The 27,100-nt window shown below is 39.8% G+C and overlaps 1 protein-coding gene and 1 pseudogene across 2 annotated transcripts in view; both read right to left on the bottom strand.

The window, feature by feature from the left end:
* Positions 1 to 27,100, bottom strand: part of PXDNL (peroxidasin like) — a gene marked incomplete at both ends in the record, with an annotated part of 520,299 nt that overhangs the window by 314,816 nt on the left and 178,383 nt on the right.
* Positions 5,039 to 6,783, bottom strand: LOC311167972 (heterogeneous nuclear ribonucleoprotein H2-like; annotated as a pseudogene). The gene has a single exon. The product of its transcript is annotated as a heterogeneous nuclear ribonucleoprotein H2-like (transcript).

The raw sequence follows: 27,100 nt of genomic DNA, 5'->3' as shown, positions 1-27,100 counted from the left end.
ACCCAGACTTTTCAGTTAAACTGAGATATTGCATTTTAATATGGTTGTTTAAGCTGCAATTCTAACATTCTGTAGGGAAGATGGAAGAAAGATGAAATTATTTGTTTTGATATGTAAGGGTCTTAACCCAAGGGGAATCATAGCAAGAAAATTTAATAAGATATTAAGTTATTAACAAAAAAATGAATAGAAAAAATTTTCACTTTCCCACATTTATTTCTCAAAATAAAATTCTTCATCACTACAAAAAGTTGTCCTATATTAGGATACTTGATTAAAAAATCATACAATATTTTCTTAAAATTGTATTACTCATTTTTCCCTTGATATTGAAATATGCACCAATTCCTAGGAGTTATGTCTTCAATTAAAATGACTCACTGTGTAACTCAATCCACAATATAGCAGAATGAGGAGGGGAAAAGAGGGTAAAAAACAACAAGAATCATAAATGAAGGAGATGAAATTCAACAGATACTGAAGAGATTCATAAAAGACTACTATAAACATTTATATGGAAGCAAATTGATCACCTTTAAAGAAATGAACACATTTTTAGGATCACACAACCTTCCACGACTGAACCAGGATGAAATAGAGAGCTTGAGCAGGCTAATTACAAGCACAGAGATGAAAGAGTAATCAAAAATCTCACTAAGAGCAAAAGGTCAGGACCAAATGGCTTCACTATTAATGTCTACCAAGTTTTCAAAGATCTATACTTTAAAATTCTCCCCCCGCAAAAAAAAAAAAAATATATGGAGAGGGGGAACACTCCCAAACAGACTTAGGTTGATTCCATAACTTGGCTATAGTGAATAATGTCCTTGCTTGGTTTTAGTATGAAGGTAATATTAGTTTAGTCATCCCTTGATTACACAAAAAGATCTGGGTATCTATCCTTAACTCCTATAGGCAGGTTGCACTTCACTTATATACTTCTTCACTACCAAACATTTTGGTTATTTTCAAGTTTTGCAACTGTATTTATAAACAGTATAACAATAAGCATTCATGCAATGTGTCCCTGTGCACAGGAAGAAATGTTTCTCACCAGTAAATATTTAAATTTGGGATTGTCATAGGATATGCACCTCTTCAGTTTTACAAAATTAAGTCAACTCCAAATTTATTTTCAACTAGACACATTATGACAGCAATAGAAATAATTGAAAATAATGTGAAAAGATGTTTGAACTACTCCCCAAATTACAAATTCAAACTTTTCAATGGATTGATTTGAAAGTTAAGATGTTAAGTGTTTGTGATCAAAATTCCTTCCTTGTATTTCTTTTTTTTTTCCAGTTTTTAAAAGGAAGATTTATTTAACAAGTTTCACTTAGTACAATACATCTAATGGAAATCACAATACAAGGAGATTTAAATCAAAGCCTTAGAATTTCATACAAACAACACAACCAAACTCCTAAAGTATTGGTAATTACATCTCAAAATTTTCCCAGATCCTAAAAAAAAAAAATAGATATGTACATTCACTCGCTTTACAAGATATTAAACCAAAGAGCTAGAATTAACAAACATGCCAAAAGTTTTCGCTTTGATTCATAGACACAGCTCCTATATTTGAGTTTTACAGAAAAGCATGTTTCTCAACATGCATCCAAAGTTTTCAATGTATTGTGGTATAAGAGCAACATTTAACATAAGTGAAATTGCTTTAACCTAAATACACTTACTGCTTAGGTACACTCCTACAACATAACTAACTTGAGGAAAGCTGAAAGCTGTTTTAACAGTTATGGTCAATACTGAACTTTGTTATTTTTTTTTTAAATATTAAATTTTATTTTTATATTCCCCCATACAATTGCAAACGCCCCATTCTGACCCCAATCCTTCCCCTCCCGCCCCCCACCCCCCAAAAAGTGTCTCTGGTTCATAGTTTTTTGTTGATTTTGATTTTCACTTTCTTATATTCATTTTCCTGGTCCCTTATTTAAGTTTTCTAGATTCCTGCTATGAGTGAGACCATGCGGTATTTTTCTTTTTCTTTCTGGCTTGTTTCGCTGAGCATGATCCCTTCCAGCGCCATCCATGTTGCTGCAAATTGCATGTGTTTATCTTTTTTGAATGCTGAGTAATATTCCATGGTATATATGTACCACATCTTCTTGATCCAGTCATCTATTTTTGGGCATTTGGGCTGTTTCCAAAGCTTAGCTATTGTAAACAGTGCTGCTATAAACATAGGGGTGCAGGTGCTCTTTGGAATTGATGTTTCTGTGTCCTTTGGGTAAATACCTAGGAGTGGAATTGCTGGATCATATGGAAGCTCTATGTTTAGTAGGTCCAGAAATCTCCACACAGCTCTCCATAGTGGTTGGACCAGTTTGCACTCCCACCAACAGTGCAGAAGAGTTCCTTTTTCTCCACACCCTCGCCAACATTTGTTGTTGCTAGTTTTTTTAATATGTGCCATTCTCACTGGTGTGAGATGGTATCTCATGGTAGTTTTGATTTGCATTTCCCTGATTACAAGTGATGTTGAACATTTTTTCATATGTCTGTTGGCCATTTGCATTTCCTCTTCAGAGAAGTTTCTTTTTAGCTCTTCTGCCCATTTTTTGACTGGATTATTTTCTTTGTTGTTGCTGAGTCTCATCAGCTCTTTGCAGATTTTTGTGATCAGTCCTTTATCATTAGTGTTGGGTGCAAAAATGTTCTCCCAGTTGGTGGGGTTTCTCTTTGTTTTTGTTATTGTCTCTTTTGCTGTGCAGAAGCTCTTTAATTTGATGTAGTCCCATCTGTTTATCTTTGTCTTCACTATCACTGCTTTGGGTGATGTGTCTGTAAAGATGTCTTTGATGTGCAAATCCCATAGTGTTTCGCCTATATTTCCTTCTATGTATTTTATGGTTTCAGGTCTTATGTCTAGTTCTTTAATCCATTTTGAGTTGATTTTTGTGTGTGGTGTGAGGTAGTGGTCAAGCTTCATTCTTTTGCATGTAGCGACCCAGTTTTCCCAGCACCATTTATTGAACAAACTTTCTTTGCTCCACTGCATAGTCTTTGCTCCTTTGTCAAAGATTAGTTGACCATAAATCTGTGGGTTTATTTCTGGATTTTCTATTCGATTCCATTGATCTGTATGTCTGTTCTTGTTCCAATACCATGCAGTTTTGATGATTATGGCTTTGTAGTATAGTTTGAAGTTTGGGAGTGTGATGCCTCCATTTCCTTCTTTTTTTTTTCAGGAGAGCTTTGGCTATTCGGGGTTTTTGGTGATTCCATATGAAGTAAGCAGGAACCAGGCACCCAGGCACGGGAGCGGGGTGCAAAAGGCGCCATTCCCGTGCCACTGAACTGAGCTACAGCCCGCGTCCTGGAACTGAGGGCTTTGAACTGAGACCCGGGGCATGAAAATTTGGGGCGTGGGTTCTCCACGACGGTGGGGCACAAGGCAGACACAGCACCCCAAAGCTGTTGAGGTGTACCCTACCATTCCCGCTCTGTTCCCTGTCCCACAGGGTGGGGGGAGGCGAAAAACAGCCCCCCAAGGACAATAGGAGAGATCTCTGGCGCCACCTAGCGACCAGGAAAAAAAAGTCACTAACACCCCATAGAACAGGAAATTTCTTAAGACTGCTTGAAAAGGGCAGAAGGCTTCTGGAGGACCCAGTGGCCAGCCGGGAAGTTATTCCATGCCAGGCCCCTTCCGACCAGCAGTCTGAGCCCACAGAGGGAGCAGGCACCCACGTCTGGGGCAGACCGGGTGCGCAGAAGAGTGTGCATGAAACCGGAGGCGCAGGGACTGCATCCTGCTTCACCATTTGAGAAAAGGGATATTTCTTCAGTAAAAACTGCCTAAAACCAGCAGTAAGCTCCCCCAGAAGACAGAGATGGCTCCTGGAAGAGCCAGAGGGGAGCGGAGAAGTTCACCCAAGATGCCAGTCAGTCCGAGCAACACAGTGTCCCAACGCATACGACAAATTAGAAAACAGACAGTAGGGAGTAGAAGAACCACACGCAACCTAACAACTCCTCAGGAAAGAAGCACACCACAAAAAGAAAACCACTCCCCAGATTGCAACGACAGCAACTTGGAAGAACTTCTGAGCCTTCCAGAAAGAGAATTTAAAATTGCCATGATTAAAAAAGTGATAGATCAGAAGAAGGAAATTGAGTCCCTAAAGAGGGAAAACAATGGTCAGAAGAATGAAATTGAGTCCCTAAAGAGGGAAGTAAAAGAAATGCAGGAGATCAAAGAATTAATGGAGGAACTAAAGAACTCCGGGAAAAGCAAGGAAAGCAGAATAGATGAAATGGAAGAACGAATAAGTTCTCTTGAAGACACAGAAATAAAAAGAACCAAAACAGAAAAGGAAAGAGAAGTACGAAGGAAAAAGAATGAAGAAAGACTTCGGGAACTATCTGACTCCATGAGGAAAGGAAATATAAGAGTTATAGGAATTCCAGAAGGAGAGGAGAGAGATGTAGGAACAGAGAAAATATTCCAGGAGATAATTGAAGAGAACTTCCCAAATGCGAAGAAGGAGCTGAAAATTGATATACAAGAAGCAAGAAGAACACCAAACTTCCACGACAAAAGGAAAAACACAGCAAGACACATAATAGTAAAGCTCCCAAGAATCCAGGACAAGGAAAAAATAATGAAGCTGACAAGAGGGAAGAAACAGATAACATTCAAAGGAAAACCAATCAGGCTGACATCAGACTTCTCTGAAGAAACACTACGGGCAAGGAGAGAGTGGAGGGACATAGTCAACAGACTCCAAGAAAACAGATGCCAACCAAGAATACTCTATCCTGCAAAGCTCTCTTTCCTCCATGAAGAAAGAATATGGACCTTCCCAGACAACGAGAAACTCTGGAATTTCATTACGAATAAACCCCCACTCCAAAAAATACTACAAGGAATCCTAAAGCCAGAACCTCAGAGGGACGAATAACAACGAAAGAAGACCAAAAAAAAAAAAAAAGTTATTAAAAGAATAAATAAAATCAAAGGAAAGACAAACACAATGGCAAATACAGATGTTAACATATCAATATTAACTCTAAATGTAAATGGACTAAACTCTTCAATAAAAAGACACAGAGTTGCAGCCTGGATTAAGAAACAAAACCCAACCTTTTGCTGTCTCCAGGAAACACATTTAGCTACAAAAGATAAAAATAGGCTCAAAGTCAAAGGATGAACTTTGTTATTACATCCTAGATGAATGTTTCTGTGTTCAAAATTACTGAGCTTGATGTTTTTTAAAACAATCTTGACTTCCACTTCACAGTAAGCATGAATCACAAGCCTGTAATGCAAAACTGTTAAACTTAATTTTTGTTGTCTTGAAAAAAAAAAGAGAAAAAGAAAAAGAAAGAAGCTAAGAGTGATCAGAATCAATTATATTTCCCATTTACCAATCATACTGGATATACTAGACATCCCTCCCATTCTACTCAACTCCCATACATGCACAGCTTTTATTTCTGTAGTAGCTGCTTGGCACCCCTTCTCCACCTAAGCAAGGTTGGACTGATAGTCACTAGAGTTTTCCTGCAGAACTTGGTCATATCCACTCATACTGCTCTGACCACCATAGCCACCTCCATAACCACCACTCAGATGCTGGCTAGCAGGACACATCCCCCACCCCCACCCCACCCCGTAACTGGACTGGTTGGACAAGTGCATCCCTCCCATCATTTGGCTACCACAAGCGCCACCACTTGCCCCTGCTTTAGAATTCAAAAAGAGTTCTACGCAGCTGTGATCATAAGCCCCCCCACTTGTTCCTGCAGTAGAATTCAGGAAGAGCTCCACAAATCTGTGTTGCATATTAGCTTTGTCTTTTGCCATAGCTGCCACAGCATCTTCATGAGTAGCAAATTCAACATCTGCCTCACCACTAACTCTGCCATCGGGTCCAATTTCAATGTGTACTCTCATGGGGTTAAGAGGGGAGAAAAAATTGTAAATATCATTCTCTGTGGCTCTGTAAGGTAATCCCCTCATGTGCACACAGTGCCCTGTAATGCTCTGGAAACTGGACCACCATCTCTGTATCTATGATCAGACATTCCTGAAAAACAGTAATTGAGGTCTCTTCCAAACCTATCAGATCCAAAGCCATACCCATCATTATAGCCACCATAATCACTGTGGCCTCCATACCCACCTCCATAGGTACCCTGCCTCATCCTTTCAAACCCAGGCCCTCTGCTGAGGCTATTATATCCTCTGCCAGCCCCCCGCCTATCATAGGGACCCAGCTGCTGCATAGCCATAAGCTTTTGAGGGAGGTCATAATGGGTTCGGATTTCAGCTCAGCTACTCTTGAAGATTTCAATGTATCTGTGCCCTAGTCTCTCCTTGTGTTTCTTTAAGGCCTTTTCAGCTATCTCCTGAAAAAGCCTCCCCTGTGGTCCGCCCCTCAAAGTCCACCGGCAGTGTCATCCCATTTGGCACAATTTCTAACCCTGAAAAAAAACTGAACAATCTCCTCCTTGCTACAGCCAAATAGGAGTCCTCTAAGGTAGACGAAGCCATCGTTGGCCATGTCAGGACTATCAACTGTGTGCTTCAACACCCAATCCATTTCAACACTGTTGGACTTGAATACTTCGACATATCTGTGCCCCATGATTTCTCTGTCCTTCTTCAAAGCCAGTCACTTCATCTTCGGATTCAAGTTCGGCAAATGCTTCACCACTCGGTATGCCTTCTCTGGTGTAGATGAAACGAATACCTGATGTACCATTTTGGATTTTGCAGTCGGAGAAGAAGCGCATCACTTCATCAGCTGAGCAGGACCAGGGCAGACCCCTGACCTTCACCATGAACCCCTCCCTGCCTTCTGTGCTTAGCATAATTTTCCTCTTTCTTCCCTCAAACGGCTATAGCGAGACGATAGACAACGACCAGAACTACTCCTTCCTTGTATTTCTTCACAAGCAAGCAAAATGCAGCTCCCCTGACATGACAGCAGTCATATCTCTAAAATGGTGTTAGCATGAGGTCTCCATCATCCCCAGATTTATTCAGTGGGCTGTGAGCTGCACCACCTCCTACGTCTCATTGGAGGGGCAGCCTAGGGCGTCTAGTCCTCCGAAACAAAGAACTAACACTTAAAGACTCAAGATTCTCTCCAGAACAATTTAAATTCTGTAAGTCATATTCAAATGTTCCCAATTTATGTGTTAACAATGATCATCTTTGACTGGCATATTCTATCAGGTAAATATTTATAATTTGGTTCATTATAAACTGAAATTCTGGGAAAAGATTACCTTTAAAATTTTAATCTCAGCCTTTTAGGATTATATACAGGGCAATGCACACTTTCATAGAGTAAATTTTAACATATAATTAAATTAAAATAGATCATTTTAATTCAAATGACCAAATTTGGATCATTCTGCTTTCTGTGTTTGTATGTTTAACCAAAACTATAATTCATTTCCCATATGCCTCTATTTTTTTCAAAATGTGCCACTATCTATTTGATCCACACAATATTTTTTAATTTATTTCAAACTTTCCTTTTCATAATATGGAGCTTTATATTTTTACTCTTTACATAGTTAAACAATGAATTATTGTGTATCTTTCAAAATTTCTTTATGATATATGTAATGTTGATAAAAACTCATTCATGGTAATAACAATCAGTAGCACAACATCCATCCCATCCATTCTTTATTGGAATTCAATTTAGAAGCACTTCTTGCGGGTCTCTCTCATGGTGCAAGGGGTTAAGACACAACCTATGATGCTATCCACAGTCACTGCAGCACGTGTTCAATCCCCAGCCAGGGAGCTACCTACATGGCACAAAAGACCTCTCTTGACTTGCCCCCTATTCCCCTCAACAGTGTATTTCAGTAGATCTGTTTGATCTGCTTCTTACTCTTTCTCTGGTGAATCCTCTCATCCCCCACAACTCTGGTCTGTACCACAATTCTTGTATATATAAGTAAATAAATCTTTTAAAAAAAAAAAAGCAGTTCTAGGGATTGTGCCAAGATAAAAAGTTGAACATGTAAATCAATTATTAGGAGATCACAACAGACAGAGCTCATCTGTCTGTCTGTGTTTCCCCCTTACCTACAATCAGCCCAAGCTGCTGAAGTTAGGAAGAAATATTTAATGTGCTTTATGCTGAGAAAGTTACAATCCATTTCTAACCAATGAAGGATGAGTTTTTCGATCAAACTCAATCCAGAAATTCATTCTGCCAAAAAATTTAGAGTGACTCTCCATTGTGGACAGAAGTCAGAGAACAAGCATGAACAAATTAAATGAGCTGAAGATCATGCTGTTTAGTCTCCCTAAGGAACAGCACATCCAGCTCCACACCAACCCCATACCACAGACCACACAGCATGTGCTCAGGGCAAGATAGGTGGAATCACATTATGACAATGGGCAGAAAAGTCCTAGGAAAGACCTTGCTGAGAGAGAGAACAGGTCAGATGCTGAGGTTTCAGTTTTTTTACAAAAGTTTTTACCAAAATTTTTTACAAATGCTACAACTTGAGGAATATTTTATATTATCATTTAAAAAGGCATTCAATATAAAAAAATAAAATTGCAAAAGTCCAATTTATAAAATTTTGGCAGAGTTCATCTTTTAAGATTATATGGTATGTTTCCAGCATGGATAGCAAGGTCTAATTTAAGTTTTAAGATGAATGTGTTGCTCTTGAAATACTCTCCATCTAACTTTGGGACTGAAAATATACTGTCACTAGAAGATAAAGTTATGTCTAAATTTAAGCCCTTCCTTGAAAGTGAAAAATAGGCCATATAGCTTGTCTGGCCCCACTGTGGTATGGATCCACCTAACAAAGTCTTGGGATGGAGATAGTCTTCAAGTTTATATGAAAGGATGCCGATTCTTAGTCATTATTGCTGAGAACCTTGTACTAAATTTCTTATATCAAATCTGTTAAAACTCAGAGAACATTGTCAAAATGATTTCCACCTGAGTGTTTTGCTCATAACTAAAAAACATTCATTCTGGGCCTCCCCGGTGGCGCAGCGGTTGAGCTCTGGGTTGCGAAGCCTCTGCGGCCTCTGCGGCGCCGGTTCGATCCCCGGCTGCTCCCCAGCCACCGCAGGAGGGTCCCACATGGCGCGCAGACCTCTCCTGCCGCCCGCTGCTCCCCTCAGCAGTGTACTTCAGTCCTTCTGCCTGCTCTGCTCCCCGCTCTGGCTCTGGTGAATTCTCTCACCCTCCCGCGCTTCTGACTGTACCCAGTGCATGTATAAACAAACAAACAAACAAATAAATAAATAAATAAAAATTCATGCCTCTTTAAAAAAAAAAAAATTCATTCTGCCAGAAATTCTATCTTCATGAAGAAAAATAAAAGATCAAGCGAACTGTACTTAAATCAAATTAATTCTTGTTGAAGGTAAGGATACAGTTAAGACACTGAAATGGTAAAAGTTACAATGGTAGAAAGAATTTAAGCAGTTTCCTGTCTCCTGGGCTCCAGGAAAGGTGGAGGAAACAGCAGGACTCCTGGTAGTTGAAATCCTTCCCTTGCCAGGAGCCATATCCGTGCGCTAGCTCTGACTTGTGCCTGGAGTCAGAGCACAGCATACACTCTGCTGGCTCCAGCCCAGGCCCTAGTCACTCTGATGCCAGCCCCATGGAGCTGCCCTAGCCCCCTGTCCCTTTCCCCAGCTCCTGCCCCCTGTGCCATGCCTTCACCCATGGTGTCAAAGGCACTGCCACCCTCACTGCTCAGGCCTTGGGGTCAGGGACAGAATGTAAAAGATTTCTCCACAACCTCTCCCTGTGACCCTTAATGTTTTCTCTTTTTCCATTTTATAGTCCTTGAAGTGTAGGAATTGGAAATACACTTTCTAGCCTGAGGACAAGCATTTGGAAATCACCACAAAACACTTGTCTTGCATGATTCCCTGACTCCTCCCTTTCTGAAGCATGTTCCTTGGTTTTCTCTGACCTCCTGAGCATTTCTATCTGCCAAGTGACCAGACCTTGAAACCATCAACTTTTACTGTTTATCCCAATATTAACCTGAGATGAAGATTAATTTCTGTGTCAACTTAACCACATCATGGTACCCAGTTTTCAGTTAAACATCAATCTAAATTTTGCTGTGAAGGTATAATTTTATATGTGATTAACATTTAAATTAGTTGACTTACAGTAAAGAACTTAAAAGAAAAATAAAATGGAGGTCACTTGAATAAGAAGGAATAATCTCTAAGTGGCTTTGGACTTGAGCTGCAAAACAGCATTTCCCTGGACATCCAACCTGTTCTCTCCCCCCCCCCCCATTGATCTCTCCATCCTATTAGATCCTTCTCTCTGGAAACTCCCTGTTAAAACAGAAATAAGAGTATTGTAGGGTACATTGTCAGGCTTTTCTACCCTCCCACCAGCAGTGTTGATGATGGATCCCTGCGGTCCTGAATGCATGCCTGATGGCAGGTACCTGGAGTGGGGTGTGGGCATACGTAGGTGGGTTCACCTGGGCTGAGAGACTGGGCTTATAAGGGCAGCGTCATGAGGACACCAGCAGAGCGCAGAGCGAGAAAGAAGCAGAGGCCACGAGAGAACGTTGGAGAGCCCAGAAGGAGCTGGGGGGCTGGGAGGCCTGCCGTGTACTTGGTAAATCCCAATAAAAGCCTGCAAAAGCCACCAAGGGCTCCAGGACTCCTCCTTTACCTGTCTGAGTGGGATCATATAGATCCTGCTCTGTGCTCTTCCTGCTCCTTACAGGTGTCCATTTCTCCCTTTTTCCATGAAGCTTTACTGAAGACCTGGCAACATTTGGCCAAGCACCATCCTTTGCAAGGGTTTGGCAGTGAGTGAAACTGGCCTTGGGTAAGAAAGCGTTCCCCAAATAAGACATCACTATAAAAAAAAAAAAATAACAGTACAAAATACAACAAAGCAAAAACGGACAATTATAAATCAGGGACATCCTGCAGGGAACAGGAGGGTGAGGGATCAGAAGGAGGGAGGGAGGAGCACAGGGAACTGAGGTGATGGTGCACTGGTGAAGGAAACTCTATGGGGACTACAACTGAGTGGGTGGGGTGTAGCAAATATTGTTTAAAAATGAACAATGTTGTAAAAAAATAATATAAAAAAAATGAAAGGGTTCCCAAGGTAAAAGCCCTGGTCAAGAAGTCTTAATCAGATCGGTCTTTCAAACCTACATGGAGCATGTGCAATCACAGATGGGCTTTACTGAGGTAGATTACAAAGCAGAAAGCTGCAATGATGGAGGCCCTGTAAAGGCAGGATTGGGCACAGGGCAGATTTTCTGATCCAGCAGACCCAGTAAAGGAGGAGAGAGTTCTGGAGCCCTCAGTGGCTTTTACTGGGATTTACCAGGTACACAGCAAGCACAGGTGCTGGGAGGCCAGGAGGCTGGCAGGCCTCCCAGCCCCCAGCAAGTCTTCACTCTATCTGGGCTCTCCAGCCTTCTCTCATGGTTCTGCTTCTCGTGGTTCTATTTCTGCTGGCATTTCCATGATGCCGCCCTTATAAGCCCAGTCTTAGCCCAGGTGAATCCCATCTACATACATCTACACCCTATTCCAGGTGCCCGCCATCAGGCATGTGTTCAGGACCACAGGTTTCTGTCATCTATCCTAATGGAGGGAGGGCAGAAAAGCCTGATACTTTTACCTTACCCTACAATCCACCCCCTCAGGGTTTTCTGCCAGACAGTCTATACAAGTTATACATATGTTTCTCTTGGTGAATAGGAACATTGCAGCCTTGGACCATAAAGGTACATTGAATACAACTGAATATAGCAATGTAACAAAATACAAGAGAACACAAATTAGTCCAGGCAGGGCCCCAACCTAGTGGCAAAAGACAATTATTGGCACCAGCAGATGATCCACCAAATCTGCTGCGAAGGCACTGTTCATACGAGGGAGGGGAACCACTCACAGCATAAGTCATCACACACCAGGAGCCACCAGGCTTCCTGGCCTTCTCTGGCTATAATATAAGCCACAAGCCACAAGCCACAAGCAGCATCCACCCCCAGGATGTGCTCACTCCTGGATTGGCGTTTCTATACTGTTTGGGGGTAATTGCCCAATCTCCCAACCTCAGGGTTTCTGTCTGTGGTCGCTCCAACACTCGGCTTTCGTAGCCACCAATGCAACACACAGACCCCTGCACTCAGGCCAACCCATTGCACAAGCACATGAGTTGGGGATCCGTGGATGCAAGCTCCACTTGTGGCCTCTCTTGGGTCCCCTCTTTGGCTGTGGGCTCCACCACAAGCCACATTCCCCACCCGTCCCCCAAGGACGGGTTCCTCAGCTCCTCACCCTCACTCAACCGTGAGCAGGGTATCACCCACAGGTGATTTTAGGAGACTCACTGGCCTTCTTTAGCTTACTTAGTGCTTAATAGCTGCTCAGGGTTTCTCAATCTCAGCACCAGCTTTTGCTTTCTCAGTGGGCTTTTTGTCTGCCTGGCTACGGAGAATTTGGCGAGGGCTTCCTCCCTCAGCCAATTGTAGGCTCTTATACCAAGGCCCACGGGCCATGCTTTGATTTTAAATGATACCATCCACCCTCAGGATCCCCAAAATGTAACAACATGCCAAGGTTCCTCTGCCTTCTGGAGGGATTGTCAGTCCAAGTCCATTAGGCCTCTCCCTGCATCAGCACTGGGCGAGCTCTGAATCGTGGTCCTTTCTTCCCCGACGATTCTGCTGCCTCTCAGGCCGTCTCCTCCAGGCGAGGTCTCACTTGTAGCTCCCGGACCTTGTCCACCTCCTGTGCCACCATGACGCCTCCAGCGTTGTCACAGGCTCTCAGTCTGCTACTCCTCAGTCCCTCCTGAGGTCTTCGGAGGGCTCCACACCCATCTACATGGATCATCTTGCCAACTTATGCCATTTATAAGGGGCAGGAATGGGCACAGGGCCGGTTTTCTGATCCAGCAGACCTGGTAAAGGAGGAGAGAGTCCTGGAGTCCTCAGTGGCTTTTGCAGGCTTTTATTGGGATTTACCAGTTACAGAGCAGGCAGGAGTGCTGGGGGGCCGGTAGGCCTCCCAGCCCCCAACAAGTCTTCACTCTATCTGGGCTCTCCGTCCTTCTCTCGTGGCCTTGTTCTCTGTTCTTCTCATGGTTCTGTTTCTGCTGACATTTCTGTGATGCTGCCCTTATAAGCCCAGTCTTAGCCCAGATGACACTCATCTACATATGCCCACACCCTATACCAGGTACCTGCCATCAGGCATGCATTCAGGAGCACAGGGTTCCGTTATCTATCCTAATGGTAGGAGGGCAGAAAAGCCTGATATTTTTACCTTACCTTACAGGTTCTAAGGGGGCTCCACTCTCCACAAGGGGCTGCTGTAGCATCTGAGAGAGAAGCATCACCAGCTGCACTGAAGGCACCAAGAGAAGAGCACAGAAGGAGGCAGTGGAGGCCTCATGGGAACATTGCCTGGGGATGGTGCAGGCAGATATTACTGGAATGCTTTTTTTCTTTTTTCTTTTCTTTTTATATCTCCAATAGTTACTAAATTGCTCACACTTAGAAAGACTTCTATAAGGGCTCCAAAGAAGATAATGGATCAAACTTACAACAGCTCCTCAAGCTAGCTTCTTCACTTTGCTCCTCAATGAAAATTCCAGTCCAGGTCCACAGTTTTCCAGAACTTGATTACATCCCTTCTTAAAATATAAATGAAACCAACCAAGACTGAAGCTCATAACATCCTTGCAATGAGAAAATCAATTCATTTATGCTGAATCTTCTCAGGTGTTCATGGGAAGTTAAAATTGGAAGTTTAAATATATGGTACCAGGGGGGTACACATATACCCCAAAAGCACACATGCATAAACTCAAAGACTTAAAACTTTCCTTTTCTCTAATACCACAATGTATGATGAAGGCCAAGTATTACTAATGTAATCATGAAGAACTTGAATTTTTTTCAATGAAACTGGCATTAGTGCAACTCTGACTTTCTGTGTGAGAGAAGGAATCACAGAGTTCACAGCTGAAGTTCATCAAAACCTTTGCTAGCAAGCGCTCATTGTGCTGACTGAAGAGCTGGAACTTTTCATTCAAAACATTCCATTTACCTCAAAGCAAAGCAAGTGGCTATAGGAAATGACTCCCAAATGTGTCTGCCGCCAAAGCAGCCCTGTCTCCAATTTGTGTTCTGACCTCACCTTTAACTCACTGTGAGAAAATTGAGGCCCAGGAAAGTAGAAGAGCAGGCCTGTAGGGTAAGTAATGTATCAGGCTTCTCTGCCCTCCTGCCATTAGGACTGATGATGGATCCCTGTGGTCCTGAATGCATGCCTGATGGCGGGCACCTGGAGAGGGTGTGGGCCTATGTAAGTGGGTACACCTGGGCTGAGAGACTAGGCTTATAAGGCCGGGACACGGGGATGCCAGCAGAGCAAGGGAGCAGAACAGCAGAGCAAAAGGAGCAGAGAAACAAAGGCCATGAGAGAGTGTCAGAGAGCCCAGAGAGTGAAAACCTGCTGGAGACTGGGAGGCCTGCCAGCCTCCCAGCTCCCCGGCTCCCCTGCCTGCTGTGTACCTGTTAAATCCCAGTAAAAGCCTACAAAAGCCACCGAGGGCTCTAGGACTTTCTCCTTTACCCCATCTGCTCAGGTCATAGAGATTCTGCTCCGTCCCCTCCTGCCACTACAAAGCCCATCCTTCATTTTTTTTTATTTAATGCTTCACTTTTTTTATTGTATATGTTTTACATCATTCTTCATTATTGCACAATGTGTGCTTTATTCTCTCAGGTGCAGTCCCCATAGAGTTCCCACCATCAGTTCACCCATGAACCATCACCATAGTCCCTTGTGCTCGTCCCCTTTCCCGCCCCCTCCCCTGCAGTATGTCTCTAATTTATAGTTGTCTGTTAATTTTGTTTTTTTATTTACTTCCTTTTCAGGGATTATATGTCAAATTAACAAACACCATTATCTACATAAACGAACTAATAGTGACATGGGTCGTGGAGGGTGTTCATAGCCCGGGGTTAGTGTGGACAAAAGTCCCTGCCTGCCTTACTGAAGCCCCCAAAAGTGTCCAAATATAAAAGGAAACATAATTTTGAAGCATGGTGTTTATATGGAAATCTGGAATGAATGGCGAAAGTTCTAACAAAAGTTCTTTATTTCTTCTTCCGCTCCATACTTGGTCCTTCCAGCAGGTGTCACTGGAGGGTGGGCCTGTCTTCCAGGTCAAACAATTGATTTTAGGGGAGATAAAGTGGTTTCTTTTTTTTTTTTTTAATTCTTTCTTTTTTGTTTCTTAATTCTTTTTTTAATTTATTTTTATATTCTCCATATAATTGAAACCCCGATTTTGACCCCAATCCCTCCTCCCCCCCGCCAAAGAGTGTCTCTGGTTCATAGTTGTTTGTTGATTTTGATTTTTTTTCTTTCTTATAGTTATTCTTTTTGCGAGTCCATATTTAAGTTTTCTAGATTCCTGTTATGAGTGTGACCATCCAGTATTTTTCTTTTTCTTTCTGGCTTATTTTGCTGAGCATGATTCCTTCCAGCTCCATCCATGTTACTGCAAATTGCATGTGTTTATCTTTTTTGAATGCTGAGTAATATTCCATTGTGTGTATGTACCACATCTTCTTGATCCAGTCATCTATTTTTGGGTATTTGGGTTGTCTCCAAAGCTTAGCTGTTGTAAATTGTGCTGCTATAAACATAGGGTTGCAGGTGTTCTTTGGAATTAATGTTTCTGTGTCCTATGGGAAAATACCTAGGAGTGGAATTGCTGGATCATATGGAAGTTCTATCTTTAGTAGGTTGAGGAATCTCCACACAGCTTTACATAGTGGTTGGACCAGTTTGCACTCCCACCAGCAGTGCAAGAGAGTTCCATTCTCTCCACATCCTTGCCAACATTTGTTGTTGCTAGTTTTTTTAATATGTGCCATTCTCACTGGTGTGAGATGGTATCTCATTATAGTTTTGATTTGCATTTCCCTGATTGCAAGTTATGTTGAACATTTTTTCATATGCCTGGTGGCCATTTGTATTTCCTCTTCAGAGAAGTTTCTTTTTAGGTCTTCTGCCCATTTTTTGACTGGGTTATTGTCTGTTTTTGTTGAGTCTCATCAGCTCTTCCATTCCTTTTATTATTGAAATAAAAATAATCAAATACTTGGGAATAAACCTAATAAAAGAAGTAAAGGACCTATACAAAGAAAACTATAAAACACTGTTAAAAGAAATAGAAGTAGATACAAAGAAATGGAAAGACATCCCCTGATTATGAATCAGAAGAATTAACATTATCAAAATGGCCATCCTACCAAAAGCAATATACAGATTCAATGCTATTCCAATAAAAAATTCAATGTCATTCTTCAAAGAAATAGAACAATTATTGATGAAATTCATATGGAATCATCAAAAACCACAAATAGCCAAAGCTCTCCTGGAAAAAAAAAAAAAAAGAAGGGAATGGAGGCATCACACTCCTAGACTTCAAACTATACTCAAAGCCATAATCATCAAAACTGCATGGTATTGGAACCAGAGCAGACACATGGACCAATGGAACCAAATAGAAAACCCAGAAATAAACCCACAGATCTATGGTCAACTAATCTTTGACAAAGGAGCAAATAACATGCACTGGAGCAAAGAAAGTTTGTTCAATAAATGGTGGGAAAACTGGGTTGCTACATGCAAAAGAATGAAGCTTGACGACTACCTCACACCATACACAAAAAACAACTCAAAATGCATTAAAGGACCAGACATAAGACATGAAACCATAAAATATATAGAAGGAAATACAGGCAAAACACTACATGACATGCACCTCAAAGACATCTTTACAGACGTATCACCCAAAGCAGTGATAGTGAAGGCAAAGTAAAATAGCTGGGACTACATCAAATTAAAGAGCTTCTGCACAGCAAAAGAGACAATAACCAAAACAAAGAGAAACCCCACCAACTGGGAGAAAATTTTTGCACCCAACACTAATGATAGAGATGAAGTGGTTTCATTCATCCTAAGTGTTACAGTGCTGGAAATATGGGGCCACAGATTGAGGAGTGTTCACTGAATTACATGTGAATTTGGTATCCAGAGCAGACCTTCACTCTGAGGTGATACAAACACACCTCACCACAAAGTAATGTCTTTTGGAGATGAAAAAGTTCTAAGTGAATTTTCACACAAAATTGAAGTGCAGCCTCTTGAATATTAACACATTGCTAAACTTGTCATTTTGAGGAAAATGTATTTCAAAATGCTAATATTTAACTTCTCAAATTAATTATGTAGCATAGTTTATAACATTAGGACATTATACCATGCCACAATTTTAAATTTTTCCGTCTCCTCCCTTCAAGTTATATATGGCTCTTATCAAGAGTCCCTGGGGCTGGGCAAACAGGTCAGCACCTTCAAATCCTGCTACAAAGGTATAGGGCCACTTACTTGCAAGTCAAACACTGTCTGAAAGTGGAAAGACTATTATAGAATCACTACAGTCAGACTTGATCATACTTTTACTTTGCATTCCATTTCTCTTGACTACCCTTACTGTTTCCTACTGCTCGGTTGCTACTTTATTCTGGGGATCCTACCAACCTGACTCTCCATTATTGATAGTGACTGAGAATTTTTCAGGGGTGGTAACCACTTCCAGTGGGCCTCTACATAAGCTGCATCTGCGTGCAAGTCTCACATTCAGTACAAGCCTATTCACCCAGGCACACCGAGCTGCACAAAATTGAACTTTGTTATATTCTGCTCACCGTGCACGTGCTACTCATTTATCTGAATGTCTTTCCCTTTCTTTCCTCTCTATCATATTCTCAAATATCCTTCAAGAAAACACATAAATATCAAATCCATAGTGAAGTCAAATGCACTCCATCACCCTCAGACTGAATCAGATGGAAGAAGATGCAGTGGCTACAGTTCTGCCCTCTGCATCAACTACGTGAGTGTCACCATTAACTCCCAGACTGGGCACCACACCACAATGTGCTGATGTGAGCTTCCAAACCAAACTCCATTTCTTCAGGGATTTCCTGACACCCTCCTTCTGGAGTCCTATGTGGCCCCTCAATGACTCTACAATAGGAGACAGTTTAGCAGGTTTGAGTGGAAGGCTGAGAGTCAGAAAAGCACACCTGGGCCTGGTCTCACTCAATCACTCTTCAGTCCTGCAACCTTGGACGGGCCCCTCTCTCAGTATCATCATGGAATGGGGAAAGTGATACTTGGGCCATTGCATTAAATGTTAAACTCATGCAAATTGTCTAGAATGTGATAAGGGCTAGTAATTGTAACACAGCCATTACCCATAAACATACACTATTATAACACTAAAATACATTATAGGGCCTCCCCAGTGGCACAGCTGTTGAGCCTGGGCTGCGAATCTGCCCGCAGCCTCTGCAGCACTGGTTCGATCCCCGGCCACCGCCAAGGGTCCCACATGGAGCAACAGACCTCTCCTGCTGCGCTTGCTGCTCCCCTCAGCAATGTATTTCGTCAGTCTGCCTGTTCTGTTCCCTGCTCTGGCTCTGGTGAATTCTCTCCCCTCCGATGCTTCTGACTGTATCCAGTGCTTGTATAAATAAATAAATAAATCTTTAAAAAAAAAAAAAAAATTAAAATACATTATAATGGTCTGATTACAATACATCGGCCTCCCACTCAATAAAAGTAAATTGAGAGCCCCTTAAAAGCAGGGAGTGTCTAAGGCACAAAACAAATTTCACTTCCCTAAGATGAATATTGACAGAGTATCGAACATCATCATCAACCTCAACATCATCATCATCAAAATAGTGGTCCAAGGTGGCACCAAAATAGGAAATACTAGACATATGTAACATATAAAAGTTAGATTTCTGTTCAGCTGCATTTAACATACCTATACTAGCATCAGTAACTGAAAAATCCACTTTTGTAAATATTAATGAGGTCATACTCTCATTTAAAATCTACTTTTCATAAAGAAAAAAGAGAGTTAACTGGAAGTAACTCCTCAGTGAGACTAACCAAGCTGGTCACTGTCACTTGCAGTTCTGCATTTGGCTGCCATGATGTGACCTGTGTATCACAGGTGATTACTGGGATTCAAATCTCCATATGCCAGCCATTTCATCCCTGTAACTATGCAGAGAAGCTGACAAAAACATTCAATTTTGTAATAGCCTCCACTTCTCAAATATGTGATTTCCGTTTTGCAAAATATATTTCTGGGTGTCTATAATTTTAGTAAATTATTTAACACTTTTGCTCTGTCTTCCTTATCAAGATATAGATGTCAGGGATAAGCAATTATACAAGAAGATTCTAATTTTATTTTTAAAAGAAATATCCCTGCATTTAGCAATTATTTGTTACAAGATGATTTCCTCCTTCATCACCTCATTCAGATTGTCCTGGCTAGGTTCATCTGTTCATGCTTCATGGCTAAAGTCAATGAACATGTTTTTGTCATCATTTATTTATCTTTTGATGGCATTTAAGATTTTTAACTCCCTGCCTTGTAGGCATGACTCTGAAGAGCTTGTTCTCCATTCAGATCATGCAGATTATGCCTTTGGTTCACATGTTTTAATTGGAACCACTACTATCCCTACCCATCCCCCCACACACACTAAAACTGACTGTCCACCGGGGCTGGGCTGGGATAGACTGGAGAAAGGGAAGCTAGAGGCTGGATTTGCTAATAAAGAATCTCCAAAATAGTAATCAAACTATTAGTTACCTTGTTTTCTTAGTCCCCCTGGTTTTCACCTTTCTCTTTATTTGAGCTATCTCATAATACTCTTTCCCAGATTTTTTTTTTGTCTACTTCTTCAATGTTGATGTGACTAAGGCTAATCCTCCAGTGCTCGTATCTTTCCTTTAACCATCTTAAGCATCCCATCCACTCATGGTTTGTATGAAATTATATAAAAGTAAGGAAACAGAAAATGTAAGTAAGAGCAAAAATACATAAGTGTGTGTAGATACATTTATATACAGACACAAATGCACATGTCTATCTTTCTCTTAGATATCTACCATGTGCTCTTCTGCTGATATCCATCTACCTTCTAGACCTCTGACAGATACCAAAGGCAAACTGACATTTTCCAAAGGCCAAAATATCCTCTACTTGCTCCTGTTACCCTTTACTCAACCAGACATAAAATCAGAATCCTAGCTTCATATTCATGTAGCTACCAAGTTCTCTGTGTCCTCCCCACAGGCAAGTCTTGTAGCCAGCCACATCATGATCCTGATGGTCCATCTTCAGGAGCTCCTTATATCCCTTTGCACATAGTGGGGGATTTTTAAAGGAATGCAAACTACTTTTGTTTTGATGTTCATTTATTTTAATTCTCCCAGTTTAAGATACTGATGGCTTTCTATTACCAACAAAACCCATTGAAATTTCTTTTACTGCATATGAGCCCCTGCTGAGGTCCCAGTTTCACTGCCTTACCTTTGCCACCTTCTCTGAAACCCTATATTTTAGCCCTGCCAAAGTGCTTCTGACATCTGGAATCTTCAATCATTCTGCTCATTAGTAACCACTTCTATAAAGCCAGGAACCTCCTAGTAAAATTCAATCACACCCCACTGTGCCTACCCTCCCCTTTAAATACTATTCCTTAAGCATTAACAATCCAGCCCACAGCTTCTGTACCAGGCACCAAGCAAGACCACTCTAATATAAAGGATATTAAGTTAACATCCACAACCTCACTACATTATAGAATTACAAGGAAAAAGTTCCAAGAAAGTTATCATAATAGCTAGAGATATTTGGAGTAGAACTGTTTAGAAGAACAACTTTAGTTTCTCTTGCAAAAAACACAAGGGAAGGGGCCTACTTTTCCAAGTCTGTTTTCATCAGATATGCTCAGAATTAGTCAATAGCAGGTGGTTATATCACATATTTCCTCATTCTGTGGCAGAATATTTTGTTTCAAGACTCAGAAATTATCATAAATCTGCTTCCATCAGGATTCCATGTCTCAAAATTATTCTGTATAAAATATCAGACTGACACCAAATTTGGGTTGGTAAACATGTGAGTGTTCACCGTGAATGAGAAGTCACTGGACTTTCTGCTTTTGATGTCATGGGTAAAGAATACTTGTGTCAGTCCCAGAAAACCTACCAACATTGTAGCAGCTTAAGAGCTGCTTTGCCCTCACCCAGGGTCAAACCCATGACAAAAGAACAATTTTACTAACCAGAGCTTAAGCACCTGAATCTTAATAACAGTTGAATATTATAGTGAACATCATCACTCCACTCCCTCAAGTTTTTAGCATAATGCCAACAGTAACACAATAGCCTAAGGGAAGAAAGTGTCTCTTAGAGGAAGGATTTGGTTCAACCTATTTTTTTAATTTTTATTTATTTATGTATAGAAGAACTGGAGTGTAGGCCAGAGGTGTGTGGTGGGGTGAGAGGATTCACCAGAGACAGAGTTGAGAGCAGAACAGGTGGATCTATTGAAATACTCCACTGAGTGGAGCAGTGGGCAAGACAGGAGAGGTCTGCTGCATCATATGGGTTAATCTCCCTGGCTAGGGATTGAACTCTGGCAATAGTGGTGATAGCACTGAGACTTAACACCTACACAACCAGGGAGGTCCTCAACCTATTTTTATTGTGTATACAACTTATTTGTAAAAGTTTATATGACTGTTGGTATTACATACCAATTTATGGTTAGAATCATACTTCAAGTCAAAAAATTCCCCATATCCCAGTCATGCATACAATTTGGACATAATTTCAATTACCAATGTTATCAAAATTCAGATAATAGCAGAGTCCAACAAGATGGTAGAAGAATGAAGATACTGAACTTTCTTCACATATTCACAACTAAATTATAACAAAGTCAAAGTCAACAGCCCCTGATAGGTAAAGATAACTATAACAAACATCAGGAATATTAGTCCAACAGAAAGAAAAACTGTGGGAAAACTGTAATTAAACTGTTTTTTCAGCAAGACAAAACCAATACAACCCAAAAGAGTAAGGGATGGTTGTTGTTTGGAGCCCATCTACTGTTATCAATTCGAGACACACACAGACACACACACACACACATCAGGTTTCCAGAAATCCAGCATTGTGCTGTGTCACAGTTTTGCTGTGTAAAATAGATGCACTACTGAAAAATTATAGGAATAAGGGTACAGAGTCACAATTACTGATTTGATCCTAAGGCCCCCAATATACAACAGTAAGAGTCTACTATTTGTAGCATGAGACTGGGATATGCAAAACACCTGCTTTGCCCTCCTCACCCAGGGTCAAAACCATGACAAAAGAATAATTTTACTAACCAGAGCTTAAGCACCTGAATCTTAATAACAGGAACAACTATAGAATAGGATAAGTTTCTATACTTGTAAATAGGATAAGTTTCTAAACTTGTGAAGCAAAGAAAGCAATGCCCAACTCATAGTTCTGTCTCAGTTTTAATCCTCATACATCACTGCGTATTGCTGAACAAAACCTAGAGGATAAGAAAAGCACAAAACTACACAAGATATTTTCACCTAAAAGTTGACCTGGGGAGGCGACCATGTGGATCTTCACCACACAGTGCAAGTACCCTCAGTACATTAATATGCTTAAATCCATGATGCTCACCAGAGGCTCTACTGTCCAAGTTTCCTTTTATCTATTACCTCTCATCAGCACCAGTGTTCCAACCACCTTGAAGAGGTGCAAACGCAGAAGTTTGCTAAATAATAGATAACTCAAGACCCAGAGTAAAGTCTTAGGATTTTACTGAGCTTCTCATAGACATTCTACAAAGTCAATTTACAAAGTTAAGTAAAGGATATTTTCTATTACAACACATAGCAGCCAAGCACAAAGGAAAAAAAAAAAAGAACATTGAAAACATTACAGAAAAAAAGGGGGGAGACACAGAAGTCTTCATCTAGCACAGATGTGGAATATGACTGAAGAAGATTTTAAGGTAACAATTATTACCATGTTGACTGAATTAAGGAAAACAATGGATGACAGAAAACAGGAACATAATATCAAAAAAACATGACGCTGGTAAAATTAAATCAATGAACCAGAAAATACTACAACAAAAATAAAATATGCAATAGAGAATCTTGACAGAACATAAACACAAGTAATAAAATGAGTTAGCTTGAAGTCATGGTAACAGTAAACACACAAACAGAACAACAAAGAGAAACATGAATAAAATTGAAAATAGGGTAAAAGTTTTTTTGGGATAACCTAAAAAGAAATAGTATCTGTGTCACGGGGCTCCCAGACCATGACAAAAAAGAGAAAGGCACAGAAATTTTATGTAAACAATTGTTAGAGCCATTTTAATCTGAGAAATTAAGCACATCTGCTGATCCAAGAGACCCAAGAGTTCCAAGAAAAATAATACCAGAACAACACACCTCAAGACATGCTATGATTAAACTATTAAAATCCAATGACAAGGAAAAATACTAAGAGCATTAACAGAAAAAAAAAATGATGATCTATTAGGTTACTCTAAAAATGTAGTTTTCAGTGGAAGTATTCAGGCAATAAAGGAATGACAGAAGACATTTAAAGTCCTCAAAGGAAAAGCTATACAGCAGAGAATCTTTTCCCATGAATGATTATAATTCAAGAGAGTAAACGAGGTAAGTAGGCTTCACTGAAAAGCAAAAACTAAAAGAATTTATCAACACCCAAATGTACATGGAAGAAGTGTTAAACTGTTATAAAGAAACAAAAATAGACAAAAAATAGAGAAAGGTAACAGAAATAGAGAAAGATAACAGTAGAGAAAGGTAACAGAAATAGAGAAAGGTAACAGAAAATTTGGTGGAGGAGGAGAGTAAAACTGTGACCCTTCAGAATGAGTTTCAAATCACACATGTAATAGATCACAAAAATAGTCTATCATAAACTAATTTAGCAGAACCTTCAAACAAAAGCATTAGAAGTAACTCATAAGGCAATGAAAATGAAAACTAAACAAAATATAAAATATGTCAAAAAGTAAAAAGACAAACTAAAAAATAGGAAAATAGCAAAATGTCTATGAGCTCTTATATCTTAATAATCACCTTAAATGTAATACCCAGAATTCATTAGTTAAAATGTATAGAGTCACTGAATGGATTCAAAACAAAGTTAAATACTTGGTTATTTACAGAAAACCTACCTTACCAACAATGACAAACACAGACTTAGAGTTAAATGATGAAAGACAATCATACAAACCAATGGTGATCAAAAGATAAGTATGGAACAGCTATACTTATATTAGATAAAACTGATTTTCAGTTAACTATTTCCAATAAAGGAGATTTTTTTAAAAAATCTATGCAGAAAGGTATGAAAACTGAGTAGACCAAATGGAACACCAAATTAGTGACCTTAAAGATCATAATGCAAAAAGGACACAGAAAAGGAAGAAAGAAATATAAAGGAGAAAAATGAGGAAACACTGCAAGTGCTATCCAACTCCATTAGGAAAAGAAACATAAGGATAATGGATATCCCAGAAGGGGAATGGAGACACAGGAAGCAGAGAATTTATTCAAAGACATGACAGAGGAAAATTTACCAAATCTCGGTAATGAATAAAATATTCAAGGACATAAAGCTAAAAGAACACCTGGGTATCTAAATGTAATGATACCAACACTAACACCCATAGTCATGAAACCATCAAGAGTTCAAAACAAAGAATAAATACTGAAGGTGACTAGGAAGGAAGAGGAGATAACATATAATGAAAATCCCAGATGGCTGACATCAGACCCCTTAGAGGAAATGCTAAAGGTGAGAAAAAGAATGAAACAATTTCAAAATGCTCAATGTTAAAAAAAATACAATATTACCTACAAAATTGTTCTTCATGTATGCAGAGAAATAAAGGTCTTCACAAAAAAAAAACAGAAGCTGAGGAAATTTGCCAACATCAGACTTCCTCTAAAATAAGTATTTAAAGTAGATCTTTTATGCACATTAAGAGAAGAAAACTGACAGGAAAAAAAAAATTGGCAAAAAATTAAAAGGAACCAGAAAACAAAAAACAAAATGCCAATGATAAATTCTCACATATCAATAATAAATTTAAATGCAAGCAGTGTGAATTTATCAATTAAAAGCATAGATTGATCAGTTAGATGAAAACACAAATCCCAAAACTCTGTTTTCTGAGGAAACTCACCTGAGCACCAAACATAAACATAGACTCAAATTTGGAAAACTATCCTATAAGCAACTGGGAACTAAAAAAGGGCAGGGACAGCTGTACTCATATCATATAAAGAAGACTTTCCACTAAAGAAGGTAACAAAAGAAAGAGATGGAAGATACATAATGATTTAAGGATCAATACATCAAGAAGACATAACACTGGTTAATATACATACACCAAATGAAGGTACATCAAAATACACAAGGAAAATATTATTAAATGTGAAATACAAAATTGGCATCAAAATACAACTGTGGTTGAAGAATTCAACAAACCACTTTCACCAATGAACCAATCAATCAGAAAGAAATAAATAAGGAAACAATAGCCTAAATGGCAGTTAGACCACATGAGCTTAATAAATATTCATAGGACACTGAACTCAGAAAAGTTGAGTACACATTTTTTTCAAGTGCACATGGAACATCCTTCAGGAAGAGACAACATGTTGGGTCACAAAACAAATATCAATAAATTCATGATGATTGAAAATTTATCAAGTACATTGTTCTATTACATTGATATAAAAGTACGAATCAACCACAAAAAGGAAACAAGCAAAATCTCTAATATGTGGACATTGAATTAAACACTATTGACCAATCATTGGATAAATGAGGAAACCAAAGAAGAAATTAATATATACATGAAGATGAGGGATAAAATGGCAACAACCTATCAGAACTTGTGGGACATGACAAAAGTGGTACTCAGAGGACAGTATTAAAAGTACAGGCCCACTTCAAGAAACAAGAGCTCATATTAACAATCTTACCTCACACTTCACAGTATTATATAAACAAACAAAAAAAAAATCAGAAAGGAAATAATATAAATCCAAAAGAGATTTCAATGGAACAGTGAAACGAAAGGCTATTTCTTTAAAATAGTCAACAAAATAGACAAGCTTCTAGTCAGATTCCCAAGAGGAAAAAATATAATAAATAGAATAAGAAATGAAATGGAGAATTACAAAAGATATTTCAGAAATGCAAAAGCTCATAGATTACTATGAGCATCTGTATGCCAGCAAGTTGAATAACCTTGATAAAATGGAGAAATTCTTAATAATATACAGCCTTCTGAGATGGAAGGAGGAAGAAACACAAAAATAGGACAGACAAAAGCAAGCAAGGAAATTGAAATAGTAATCAAAAGTGTCTCAAAAACAAAAGCCAGGAGCCTTGTGGTTTCACTAGTGAGTTCAACCCAACCTAAAAGATGAACTAAAACTTATCCTTCTCAAACTCTTCCAAAAGCCAGAGAGGAAAGCTATAATATACATTGTGTGAGGCCAACATCACACCAATACCAAAACCTGAAAAAAAATCATAAAAACAAGAAAATTACATACCAATTTCCTTAATATACAGAGTGTGTGATGGGGAAAGATATATCTTAAGAGGTATAATGATATTCCCCTAAATCTTTTTTAAAAGATTTATTTATTTATTTATATAAGCACTGGGTGCAGTCAGAACCGTGGGAGGGTGAGAGAATTCACCAGAGATCAGAGCGGAGAGCAGAACAGGCAGACTGATGAAGTACACTGCTGAGGGGAGCAGTGGGCATGGCAGGAGATGTCTATGTGGGACCCTCACCGGTGGCTGGGAATACAACCGGTGCTGTAGAGGCCATGGGCAGCTTCACAACCCAGCGCTCAACCCCTGCACCACCAGGGAGGCCCTCCCCTAAATCTTACACAGTATTGTAAACCAATGTTAACTCAATACAAAAATATAAATAAATATAAATGTTCACCAAAGTAAATAAAAGAAAAAGAAATAGAAATAAAAAAGTGCAAAAGATTAATGAAATCAAAGGCTGGTTCTTTGCAAAAATATACAAACCTTTAGCTGGGATCACTA

The sequence above is a fragment of the Talpa europaea genome (assembly GCF_964194135.1).
Source record: "Talpa europaea genome assembly, chromosome: 3".
In the NCBI taxonomy this organism is placed as follows: Eukaryota; Metazoa; Chordata; class Mammalia; order Eulipotyphla; family Talpidae; genus Talpa; species Talpa europaea.
Note: the sequence above shows the minus strand (reverse complement) of the source record. Positions and strands in the feature narration are given on the sequence as shown.